At 45.5% G+C, this 12,279-nt stretch overlaps 1 protein-coding gene across 1 annotated transcript in view; it reads right to left on the reverse strand.

Annotated features, from left to right (window-relative positions):
* LOC147712492 (translocator protein-like) overlaps positions 1-4,597 on the reverse strand; it is a 42,877-nt gene extending 38,280 nt beyond the window's left edge. The window contains exon 1 of the mRNA XM_086923187.1: positions 4,445-4,597. The gene's annotated coding sequence lies outside the window, so the exon portion shown is untranslated. The remainder of the gene's footprint in view (positions 1-4,444) is intronic.
* Between the last annotated feature and the right edge of the window lie 7,682 nt (positions 4,598-12,279).

A 12,279-nucleotide genomic window follows, 5' to 3' on the forward strand; every position in this document is an offset into this window, starting at 1 on the left:
AGTGTCAATTAAAATACAACTCTTTGTGCCTTATTAGTGAAGAGCTCTTTCATAGGCATTGAAGTTTTCTTTTTCAATCCATTTTTGATTCAGTTTAGGCATGTGTGTTCACTTTTGTCAAACTACTTACAAAGACAATGTGGTTACTAAAATAGAGCAGATACAAAGCAGGCAAAAATCACATTGTTGCTGGGAAGACATGTAGGCAAGGGTACTAAAGGAGCAACTCAGGAATACATCTGTAAGATTATCCCCCTACAAATATGTTTGGAAGTGTGTTAGTTCATGAAGACTGCAGGTAGGTACTTTGGCTAGGAGGCATGGAAGAAATATACAATTCATCTACTCCAGGAAAGCAAGATGATTTAATGGATTTGTGCTTGCCTGGGGGTGATGCTGTAATCTAACTGGCTGACCACATGTCTGTAAATGTGTTATATTAGACATTCAGGGAGTTCTGGAGTATGCTTGGAGTCAGTCTCGGAGGACATCAGAGTCCTGCTTCTGTGGTTGAAGGCACTGCGAGCAGAAACCCTCCGCCATGCCCTCATGAGTGGCAGGGACCTGGTAATGCTGTTAGCCCAATGCTCCTTTGCAAGGCCAAAATCAATCAGTAGGTTTGTAGAGTGCTACTCATCACCCGTGCGGGTATCCAGGTACTGGCAGGGCCCAGTTCCAGACCAAAAGGATGGGTTGCATCAGTTCTAATTTAAAGCAAATACCTTCAAATGTACATCTCCTCAGTGGATCACATTTCAAACCAAGTACTACTTTGGGTTAGAAAGAAACAAAAATTACTCTGGCAAAAACTCTATGGTAACACACAGGATACTAGCCCAAACCCTCCCCCCCCCCCTCACAGATTAAAATACCAAAGTTTTCCAGGTCCCCTTCCACGCAGAAAGGACTTGTACATTTGCAGACCCAAGGGCTGGAGAGAGAGACCAGAGCCAAGAGCAGTATCGCCAGGCACCAGGCCTCATCCATCACTGATAGGCAGAGTGCCCAGTCCGGTCATTGATCCAGTCTTTACCAGCCATGGACTGAGAGAGATTGCTGGACCCAAAGTTCATGCCCCTTGGTGAACTGTAAGAGGACACAGTGCAGCAGACCACCACTGTGGCCAACTAATCCTAGGGGGAGTTACAGGACACTTGGAAACATATGTATTTCCCAATATGGTGGGGGCCCAGTCATAACCTAACACTTTGTATCCTTAGACAGAGATCACTAGTATCAGTCCTACACAAAGGTGGACTCGAGGAGAGCAATAATTTACATTTACCCCACACTCGCATGCAAGACAAGTTGTGCTTCCACTATTTACAGAGAATCGCCAAGAGCAGGAGAAGGGCAATTTTGGGACAAGTAAGAACACTGCCACTAATGAAGGGCTGAGGTGCCTTGAAAGTGTATGTTTAGAGTACGAGGGCGGCACTGGGGTATGGGACAGCAACAATGACAACAGTATGATTGAGTAAAAGTTTACTCATGGTTTTCTTGAGAGTCAAGGGCACTCTGCTGTAACCAGAGATCATGATAATAAATGAGGAGTGTGGCACACAGCCAGCTTGTCTGTGTGCTACATTGGGAGTTGTTTGCAGAGTGGTTTTACGAGCCCGCAATCCAAAATGTAAACATGTAATTGTCACGTACCGCAACTGCCTATTGTATGTGAACACACAGACCAAGCAGTATGCCTGCTCCTGTGCAGGTGATGACAACCAGTATTTAAATTCCGAAAGGAGTGCTACTTGATGTAATAATAGAGGGCACTCAGTGGGATATATGGGTTACACGTCTGCGGTTGGAAGGGTATTGTAACACATATTCAACCCAGGGCTTGGATCGCTAGTATTTATTTAAGCAACAGAAAGGCACCTGAAAATCTCATAATCCATTCAAGTTTCCTTTACCTCTTCGCAGGCCAGCTAAAGACTATCCCTAATATGTGTTGTGCAAGTTTGATTGGTTTAAAGGGACCACCCAGTAAATGATGTCACAATATGCATCAAAACACAAACTGACATGAAACCAAGCACAATTCTAGAATGATTGTTAGCAGTGTATTACTTGAGAAATTGAACTGTTTTTTCTTCCAGCAACAACGGAAGCTGTGTGTTGTATTTTGTAGTAGCAAATAAATGTGTATGTAGTTTGTGTTATTATAGATTGGATGAAGGATTTTGGTTTCATAGAATCATTAAGGATGTTCTTGGCCCTCGGAACAGTGCGTTGCGTCATTGGTGAATCTGTTCATTCGCCCCAGAGACAGAGGTCAGGGCCGGCTCAAGAGCGGTGCGACCGGTGCCACCGCACCGGGTGCTGGCTTCCTGGGGGCGCTGTGTTTGCAAGTTTTTTTTTGAAAGCACCTGCTGCTGCGTTCCTTTCCCTTGCCATTTACCAGGCCTCCCAAATATGTCAAGTTAACTCTTGTGATTAATGCTCTTCCTGGATAGAGATAGGAGTTTCGTATAGTTGATGTTTTGACTTATGTGAAGTTAGAGCAGAGGGTTAATATGCCTGCTGTAAAGAATGTGTACCATGTAGATTACAGAGTGCATATAATGTAAATAGATCAGCAGGTTACTGATTTTAAAAGCGACATACTTTTGTTACTTGCAATTTATAACTAATATAGAACAGTGAGGTATTAACTTTCATCATAGAGCAGCATACACACTGCAAAGTATACATTAGAGCATAAATTAATGTTGCAAAAAGGGTTAATTTGGGTAGAAATCGATTCTTATTATTAAAGAAAACTCCCAACTATGCTGTTTCTTTTTTTGACTCGGAGTTTGTGCTTCTCCACATAAAGCACTCCTAAACTATACGGTCTACCAGTATGGATGACATGACTCCTACACTTTTAGTCTTTTGGCATATGTAACATTACCTATAAGCTAATTTACACACCCATGCTTGATTGTCTCTGTGTAACTATACGGTCTACCAGTATGGATGACATGACTCCTACACTTTTAGTCCTTTGGCCTATGTAACATTACCTATAAGCTAATTTACACACCCATGCTTGATTGTCTCTGTGTAATGTGTGTCTGATTCAAAGTGCTCTGTCATCCTTTACTGGTATGAGTGGCACTATATGACTAATTCAATGCATCTGAGAGAGAGTGGTTATGGAGACTTGGTCACTGTTAATGTGTGCTAGTGAGAGAATCCATTGAGGAATAGTCATTGTCGCACTGGGCGCCACAGGCGCAAAAGCCGGCCCTGAGAGAGGTACGGTTCAAAGGACTGGTGAATTGCACTAGCAGTGCCACCGAGTGAACCCATATCATATGTGTGTTAGATTGAATCCTGGCTTTTGATCCGATATCCGTTTGCATTCTGGGATTTGCAATTTCCCATTCTGTATTGCCAGTGTGGCTGTTGGATGAAAAAGTGTGCGAAGCAAATACAGGCTTATCCCGTGGACAAGTGGGCTAGAGGTAAGTGTGAGGAACCATGAAGGGAGGTTAATTTTGCCCAGTGCTTCTAGGTTGTCCATATAGAATGTGGAGGGGGATGTGAGAATCAGGATCTGTACTTTTGTACATCTGAGATTAAGCAGAGCATAAACACAAGGCCAGATAATGTTCAACCATCTGTAGATCATTGTGGAAGGAGCTGTGCAGGGGCAGTTAGGATTCAAGGAGGAGAAATGGACGGAGGAGCATACAGGCCACAGAAAACGCCTAGGATAACAGCAAGCTACGTAGGCGTAGTCACAGAATTTAGAATATGGTTTTAAACACTGTAACCGGCTAGAGAACATTAACAGAAAAGATGGAAACCCTGACTCAAAATGGCAAAGTAGCCCCCGGGGTTTGCTTTTTAGTGACAGGTATTACGTGGTTATTTGACAGCATTACACCTATATTTAAACAGAACATATGGGAATTACGAGTCTGATGTGTTATTAGTCGAGTGAAGCTGGAAAGACACAAGTTTATTCCAGGACAGTGGGAAGGGATGCGATATCGAAAGCGCTCCTTTCACAGCTTGCTCATGGGACAGCGTGTGTTAAATGTTGGTAAAGCTAGGGCGTAACGCTGTCCCGTGAAGCCCCAGGGGACCCCCGCCGTTTTGTAACTAGCTGGGGATCGAATGTGGTTTTTCCTATGAAAACAACTTGAAACTGCGCGGGAGCGCTCGTCGGGTGATCCTGGCTGCGCTGATGGTGGGAGGGTACTCGACTCTTCCGCTTGCCACGACTGTGGCGGCCCTGCTCGCCTGAGAAAGAGCCCTGGTCTTCTGTGCGCTCGAAGACGCACGCGGTGGCTGCATGTGCGCGAGGCCCTGTCCATTCGATTGAGGGGGGCTGGGTTTCCTGTCTAGTATTGCAATGTCTGGATTCCGGCACATCTGTCTGTGCTAAACTACCACAGCCACAGTCCAAGCCCCCCTCTCCTTTTACAACCTATAAACCCCAAACCTACCTCTGTGGGTGCTGTTATATTGGTGTCTTTCCTCAGTCTTGTTCGATCTACCATAGGCGCGGCGCCGTGATCGGGGTAGGCGAGGGCAGAGTTGTTATCGGACCGTACAGCAGCGAGCGCTCCCAGGCAATAAGCGGACCCTGGGGCCCTCCCCCTGAGCGCGCAGGATACGAAGGGTGTTCCCAAACAGGCGCCAACCCCAGTCCAGGGTGCCTTTATCTCTGAAACCAGACCGCGCGGGAATCTCTAACCCACGCCCCTTGGAAGAGCAAAGCATGGCTCCCAGGTCCGGGTAGGTCACAAGTTCACGTATTTACCGCGCAAACTGAAGTGACCCATTGAATATAATGGTTTTCAGTGGGACAACTTAAGACTGCAGCGAGCACTACATTCAAAACCAGGCACATTGTTTCCTTGGTTTCTTTCGCAGTGAATAACAAAGTAAAGGGACATAACGAGTGCTGCATTATTACATTTAATTGCCGCATACTTAATCGCGTGTGGTGTTGCATTCTCATCTCTGATGGATGGCGAGGAGGATAGTTTAGTAGGTCAATGTGCCAGCATGCCTTATGACTTGTCTGTCAGAGGTTCGCTTTCCGTTTGCCCTGCCTGCGCATTTTCTCATATGGACCCTGATGAGGCTTGCACTTTTTGCATTGCATAACCGCAACACCAAGTACTGAGGGCGCACTTCCAAAAGTGTTATATAAAAAGAAACCTCGACCATAACGTGAACATTTTTGGCATTTATTCAGTGAAACTATTTTCTCAAGCTTCTCTACCACACAGAACAACCCTAGCAAGGCAAAATCTCCTCATAAACTGAACAGGTACATCCCAGGCAGAGGCAGTGCAAGCTTCCATAGCACACAAGATAGGAGCGGTGCAAGCTTCCCTCACATACATAACCAGTTCAGCAGATATGTTATGTTAGAATATTTGTATAGCGCATAGCTGTCCCAGCATTGGGACGTCCCAGCGCTGAACAGCGAGGAGAGAAGGGTGAGTGGAAGAGACTACCGGCCAGCAAAAGAGCCAGGTCTTCACCATCCTTCTAAAGGCCAAATGGTCGGATAAAAAACACACTACATAGAAGAGGGTCCAAGGGCTAGTTTAACGACTCAGTAGATACGCGCCCCCAACAATGACCTAATTTACACAGAAAGTATCTAGGAGTCAAAAATAAACTCTAATCACAAACAACCATTGACATGACAAAAAAAGTTGTGAACTAAATTATTCAGTGACACCACGTGATATTATATAACAAAATTCACGTGATTACTGTACTGGGAGACACGTACCCAAGGTGAGAATTTTCCCATCAGTTGTCGATCTGTTCCACCACTTTTACCTCATATGGGTTCTCCTTACCCAGGAGTAGTGCAAACACAGTCACAGGAGTTTGAAAAGGACTATGAGAGTAAGAAGACCCTGCGTTTTTGTCTAGTGGGTGGTGTCAGTGTAGTGTGACAATTGAAAAAAAGCAGTGCAAGTAAGTGATTAGTGATAGAGTAAAATTAGGTAAGACTGAGTAAAAAATGAAAGTTTTAATACTTTCTCTCAGCTCCCCAAACATAAAAACAATGGTGAAATAACAGATTTAACAGAATACCTGTTCAGCGAGTGGTCAACATATTTCTGCATAAAAGGAAAGTGCCAATGCATTCATCAGGACCTAGATGTTGCTACTGCTGTTGAGTTTAGTGAGAAGAATAAAAAGGAATCATATCACCTGTGGAAGGGCGAGATTTCGATCGATACCTTATCACTATTGATCTAAAACCCCGATCTGGTCGACTGAACCTTTGTTGCCTGTCATTGAGGGAAGAAAGTGCATCTCTTACCAAGTTAGTTCACCCAATAAAGGACTCCGCTCCGAAAGATCACAAACAACTTCTAGCTTTCAAAGGTTTATTATAAGGTTAGGATAAGCTGCAAGTACAGGCATCTCAGAATGAGATTCACAAGATACACAGGCCCAACTACGTACATGTGCTCTCTGAAAGCCCTCAGACGAGCAACGAAGACTACGAGTACAAGTTCTAAGAATAATAAAGCTATCAGCATTGACACATACTGAGATCTCTCCGTCATTTAAGTTGGAGGAAAACACAGGTTAGGCTGTCCCTACCCTGCTCTAGATGGTATCTCTACTTAACCAGGTCTCAACCTAACAAAAGGTGTCAGCGGTGAATGACCCCCTAGGGAAGTCACCCACTCTTAGTCTCTTGGTGAAAACCTATAATTCTCCAGTCATGACCCCTCTCTGTCTACCCATCCGCTCTCTAAAGGGTCCTCAGGCATCTGCTCTAACTCCACCCAGGGGTGCTGTCCCTAATACAAAACATACAACAGTATTTGGGACGCCCCTCGTGAGACGCCCCTCACGTGGTGTAGCTTCTGGCTTTTTCCATGATGAGGCCTCGTGCGTTAGAGTTGACCTTGCTTCTCAGACTCTTCTCCGGCCCGCTGATACCCCTTAAAACATTCCGGAACCCTCCTCCGTGTCTGGGCCGTCTCCTGAACAAACCTCTATTCATTCCATTTATAATTGGATCCCCCCTTTCTCTTGCAGACAGACACATGCAGCCAAGATCCCAATTCTCATAGACTTCCAACAAAGTTTGCAACATTTCTCGGCCCAGACCAATACGTGTAAATCAATGTCTATAAACATTTCAGGCCTACAGCATTTCTCATAATGATTATAGCATTCAACTTCTGCATTAATTAATAGCATGTTAATACTCTTATTCTATTTATTCGGTAAACACATCTATAAATCATGTCCCATTAACGCTATTACTAAAACATTAGTGCAATCCATGTCGTGAAAGGAAACACCTTCCCCATCCCTTCCAGCTCTGGCCCTGAGGCCTACCACGTTCTACGTTTAACCGCATGCCATCTTACATTTTAGCAGCTACACAACATGGATTCAGGATTAATCACGTCTAATAAAATCATATAATTTCACACATTTCTGCATTAGTTCCACTTCTACTTAAATCTCTAAGTTAACTACACATTTCAGAATATAGATGCAGGTACTATCAGCACTCATGGCATTTCTCTTCATGACTTGTGCTTACTACGTGTAAGTGTGATGTACTTATACATTTAGGTCAGTTTGCGCTCTCTCAGTTCCCCCCTTTGATGACCTCTCGGGGTCATCACTAACATTTAAACTGCAGTGATTGCTAGCATACCTCGTTTCTGCGTTTCCAGAGCCCTCAGACTCCTGTACTGATTATCTTGTATGGCGGCCAATCTCTGCAGCTGTTCTCTCTGGGCCTTCTCTGACCTTCTTGCTCTGTACCATTTGAATACCCTCACCAATCCCCACAACACGATCCCACAGATCAATATTATGATGATAGGTTTCAGTATATACCACACAAAGCTTTTGCCTAATGTGGTGAGCCAACCTCCAGCTTCACTCATTCCGTGGCCCACCTTTTCCCAGACATTTTCTCTACTCAGGTCTTCGATCTCCTTGTGAATATCAGTTATGTTCCTAATAACTTTCTCAAGGGGCTTTGAATTGTCTGGAATGTAAGTGCAACATTCCTGGACCTTCAAAGCCTTACAGACTCCGCCCTCTTTTGCTAATAGGACATCTAATGCTAGACGGTTTTGAAGAACCATGGCCCTTATCGATTGCATCTCTCCCTCCACCAGCATTAAGGACTGAGCAGTGCTGGCAGACAACCTGTCTACGACTGTTGCCAGTCGTCTAATTTTTACATCATTAAGGATTAATCCCAAAAGAGGGAACACAGCTCCAAATACATCTCCAACCATTTCTGCATCTCCTATATCTCTCCTTCCTCTCGATGATGTCTTGCCCTCGATGATCTCTAAGTCTTGAGCATGATATATTTTGGGGAAGATAATTGCCAAGTAACATGATCCGTACCAGTTGTCAGGTAGTCTCACGTAGGCATTTCTTCCACATACAAAATACACATTTGGAATCACTTGCATTCCCTTCAGGAAGTCCTTAGTATAGTATTCTGGATTGAAAGCATGTTCACAGCTAACTTCTCCCACGTATACATTTTCATAATACGTTTTGGCTCTGTGAAGACATAACTTTCCTCTCTGCGTTCTATCTAAAGCTATTGGACCACTACTACCCTTTCTCTTATGTGCCTTCTCTTCCTCGGTCCAATCTGTTTTCCATTGTCCTGATTTTTTCAAAATCTTTTGTCTCCTGTATCGATCATCCACCTGCCCTATGAACTTTTTCTCGACATCTGACACCTTGCATGTCAGGTTATTTCTGCGGGCATGTGAAGTATCTAAGGTAATCCAAGGAATGAAAAACTTGGCCAACCTGTCTTCACTCTTCCAGTAGTCCCATTTGTTCATTTGCTTATAATTTGGGACTTCTGGTAACACTGAGTCATAATTGGAGAAATAGTATTCAAAACTATCTCTCCCATAAAATATACTAAGCAATAAGCTACATGTAATGCCATATGTCAGCGGGAGGTGATGATATCGAATGCCTTCATCTACAGACGCCGGCAACTGCATGCAGACATAGCAGTCCTTAACCTCCATGGCATCCACGTATTCATATAAAAGTTTAGCATAAGCATTTGACCTAAAGTCGCCTTGGGACTCATCTACGTGTAACCTGCGAGCTTCTGCAGCTAATAACGCTTTCTCTTGAGTGTTTTCCCCTTTCTCACCAGCAACGGTGGGTGTAGGCGTTTCTACAGATTTCACATCGGTTACCTTGGCCTCTTCCTCATGTCCCTTTACATACGAAACTGTGACTACTAAAACTATTAATATTATCACTCCTACTATTAATGTGCCTATTATACATTTAGCTCTGCGGTTCTGGGTGCCGGCTTCCATTTCGTCAGACAGTATGGCTCTCTCGTATCTCAGCACAAAGTTCTTTTCTTCTCGTTCCTTTACAGTCTCTTTTACTCCTTTTGTCCTTAGAACCACACAACTGGAAGCTGACAACCTTCTTCGCAAAAAGTCCTTTAACAGTTCAATACAGACAACCCTAGCCCTTCTCCATCAACTCAAAGGAAGGTCCCTAAGATTCTCTGCTTCCTGGGCGCTAGGTAATCTTCTTTTTCTTCTCGCTTATTTACAAAGTCTTTTAAGCATCTACTATCAGGCTTGTGCCTGCAGCTTCGACAGCATAGTTCAATATTTCCAAACGAAGATTGTGCTCTTCATGGCTTGTTATCTTTGTACCAAAGTCGGGGAATTGCAATTCTGTGAAAAACATGTGCCTTAACTTGCTGAGGCGGGGAGGTCTGGGGAGCATGAAAGTTAGTGACCCTTCTTGTTCGACTCCGGGTACTAACAGTCGTATTTCCACTGTGACGATGGGCTCAGAACTGGACACCACCACCGCTCGTATCCTCCCTGTTTTCTGTTCCAAAGACATTTGTCGCCAGATATGTCCACTCAAGGGTGGAGTATCTTCGGCTAGGCACACGCACTCTTCTTGACCTTCTCAAATCCGGTGCTTCAGCGCCCTGAGCACCTTCTTCCGGGTCTGAATCCTCTGATATCGGAGGAAGGGTTCTCTCTGGAGTTGACCTCAGGCTAGAGCTCCTTCTTTGCGGCCAATTAGCTTCTCCACGTACCCTTCTACTCCTTCTCCTTCGGGTCTGTTCACACTCTCTGTCAGACCGGTCAGTGTCTGACTCGTACTCCCAGCTACTTTCTCCTTCAGTAGCGTCGTCCGTTTCGCTGTTGTGCTGACCGTCCTCAGCTTGGTCAGACTCGTACCCTTCTTCTGTTGGCACCTCTACAGCTTGGCTAGCCCCCTCTATGGCTTCTCGGTCCTCAGCTGGACGTCTATCCGAGAGAGGAGCTGTTTCTTCCAGAGGTGCTGGAACCCTCCGCGTGTGTGACGCGTGGATCCAATTGGGCAGGCCTCCCACCTTCACTGCGGTGTTCGTGATCAGGATGATCTGGAAGGGCCCACGCCAACGAACATCCAGGCAGCTACTCCTCACGTGCTTTCGTACCAGTACCCAGTCTCCAGGGCACAGGTCATGGCACAGGTCTTGGCACGATGGAACCTCGGCAGCCTGCACCTGAAGGGACACAGAATGAATGGCGTCAGACAGCCCCTTACAATAGTCCAGGATCATATCATCTGTGATGTTTAACAGTGCAGCAGTTGGGACAGAAGGCAACCTCATTGCTCTCCCCATCAACACCTCATGGGGAGACAGCCCCGTTCTTCTATCTGGGGTACTACGGAGGCTCATAAGGACCAATGGCAGAGCGTCAGGCCAACTCAAGGATGTTGATGAACACACTTTTGCAATTCTGGCCTTTATAGTACTATTGATCTGCTCCACAATTCCTGAGGCCTCTGGTCGATTACTGCAATGCAATTTCTGATCTATGTTCAGAGCCGCACAAATCATTTTCACAAGCGAGCTGTTGAAATGCGTTCCCCTATCTGATTCCAAAGAGGCCGGCACCCCGAAGCGCGGAATGAGCTCCCTAAGCAGTAACTTGGCTACTGTGAGGGTGTCGCACCTACGTGTAGGGTATGCCTCAACCCATCTGGAGAATACGCAAACAACTACCAGGACATTACGGAGGCGGTTGCACCTTGGCAGTTCGATAAAATCCAACTGCATGCGGTTGAAGGGACCCCCTGACCTCCCAATGTGACTCAGTGCAACTGGTGTCTTTTTCCCTACATTCAACTGCTGACAGGTCACACAACGCTGGCACACTGCTTCGGCTGCTACTCTGAACTTAGGGTTGTACCAAGTCTGCCTAAACACTCTCAGCATAGCGTCTCTCCCTAAGTGTACGGGACCATGTATTTGTCTGGCCATTGGGCTCACCATCTCATTGGGCAACACTGCTCTACCATCTGCTGAGACCCAGAAATGGGCCTCACCCACCACACATCCTGCCTTTTCCCAAGTTTCCTTTTCAAAATCAGGAGCATTTTCTTGCATGCACTTCAGTTCGTCCCAAGAGTCAACAGTTTCCAGTATCATAGCTAATTCAGTTCTTACATTTATTCCACCCACTTCCACCTCTGTGAAAGAGTACCCTTGTTCCGCGCAATACCGCGCGACTTCGTCGGCATATCTATTGCCTTGTGACACGAAGTCCATATTTCTGGTATGTGCGGTGCACTTCACGACGGCGATACCTGCTGGACATTGCAACGCCTCTAACAACAAGCGCACAAACTCTCCATTGCGAATGGGAGAGCCTGAAGAGGTCATGAAACCTCTTTGAGACCACAACTGCCCGTAATCATGAACTACCCCGTAACCATATTGGCTGTCGGTGTATATGGTGACTCGAATTTGATTGCTTGCCAAGCAAGCACGCGTTAGGGCAATAATCTCGGCTACCTGAGCGGAGTGTACTCCTTCCAGGCATCCAGCTTCCACAACTCCAGTAATTGTATAAACAGCGTAAGCTGCTCTCAACTGCCCAACTTCGTCTCTTACACATGAGCCATCGACAAAGAAAATTTCGTCTGGGTCAGTCAGTGGCTCATCTACGATGTCGGGTCTTGGTTTGGTGCATAGTTCAGTCACATCGAGGCAGTCATGGTCTGTACATTCATCATCATCCTCAATATCGTTTGGGAGTGGCATCAAGGTAGTAGGATTTAAAACAGAGCATCTCCTGAGGGTCACGTTCTCTGCAGCAAGAATAACTTGCTCATAGCGCGTGAGCCTACTGTTGGTCAGATGCTGTGTTTTGGTCCTGGTCATTAACAATTCAACAGAATGGGGCACATGCACCTCTAACGGATGCCCCATGACAATATTCTCACACCTCTCAATGCTGACACCTG

The sequence above is a fragment of the Lissotriton vulgaris genome, chromosome 5 (assembly GCF_964263255.1).
Source record: "Lissotriton vulgaris chromosome 5, aLisVul1.2, whole genome shotgun sequence".
Lineage (NCBI taxonomy): Eukaryota > Metazoa > Chordata > Amphibia > Caudata > Salamandridae > Lissotriton > Lissotriton vulgaris.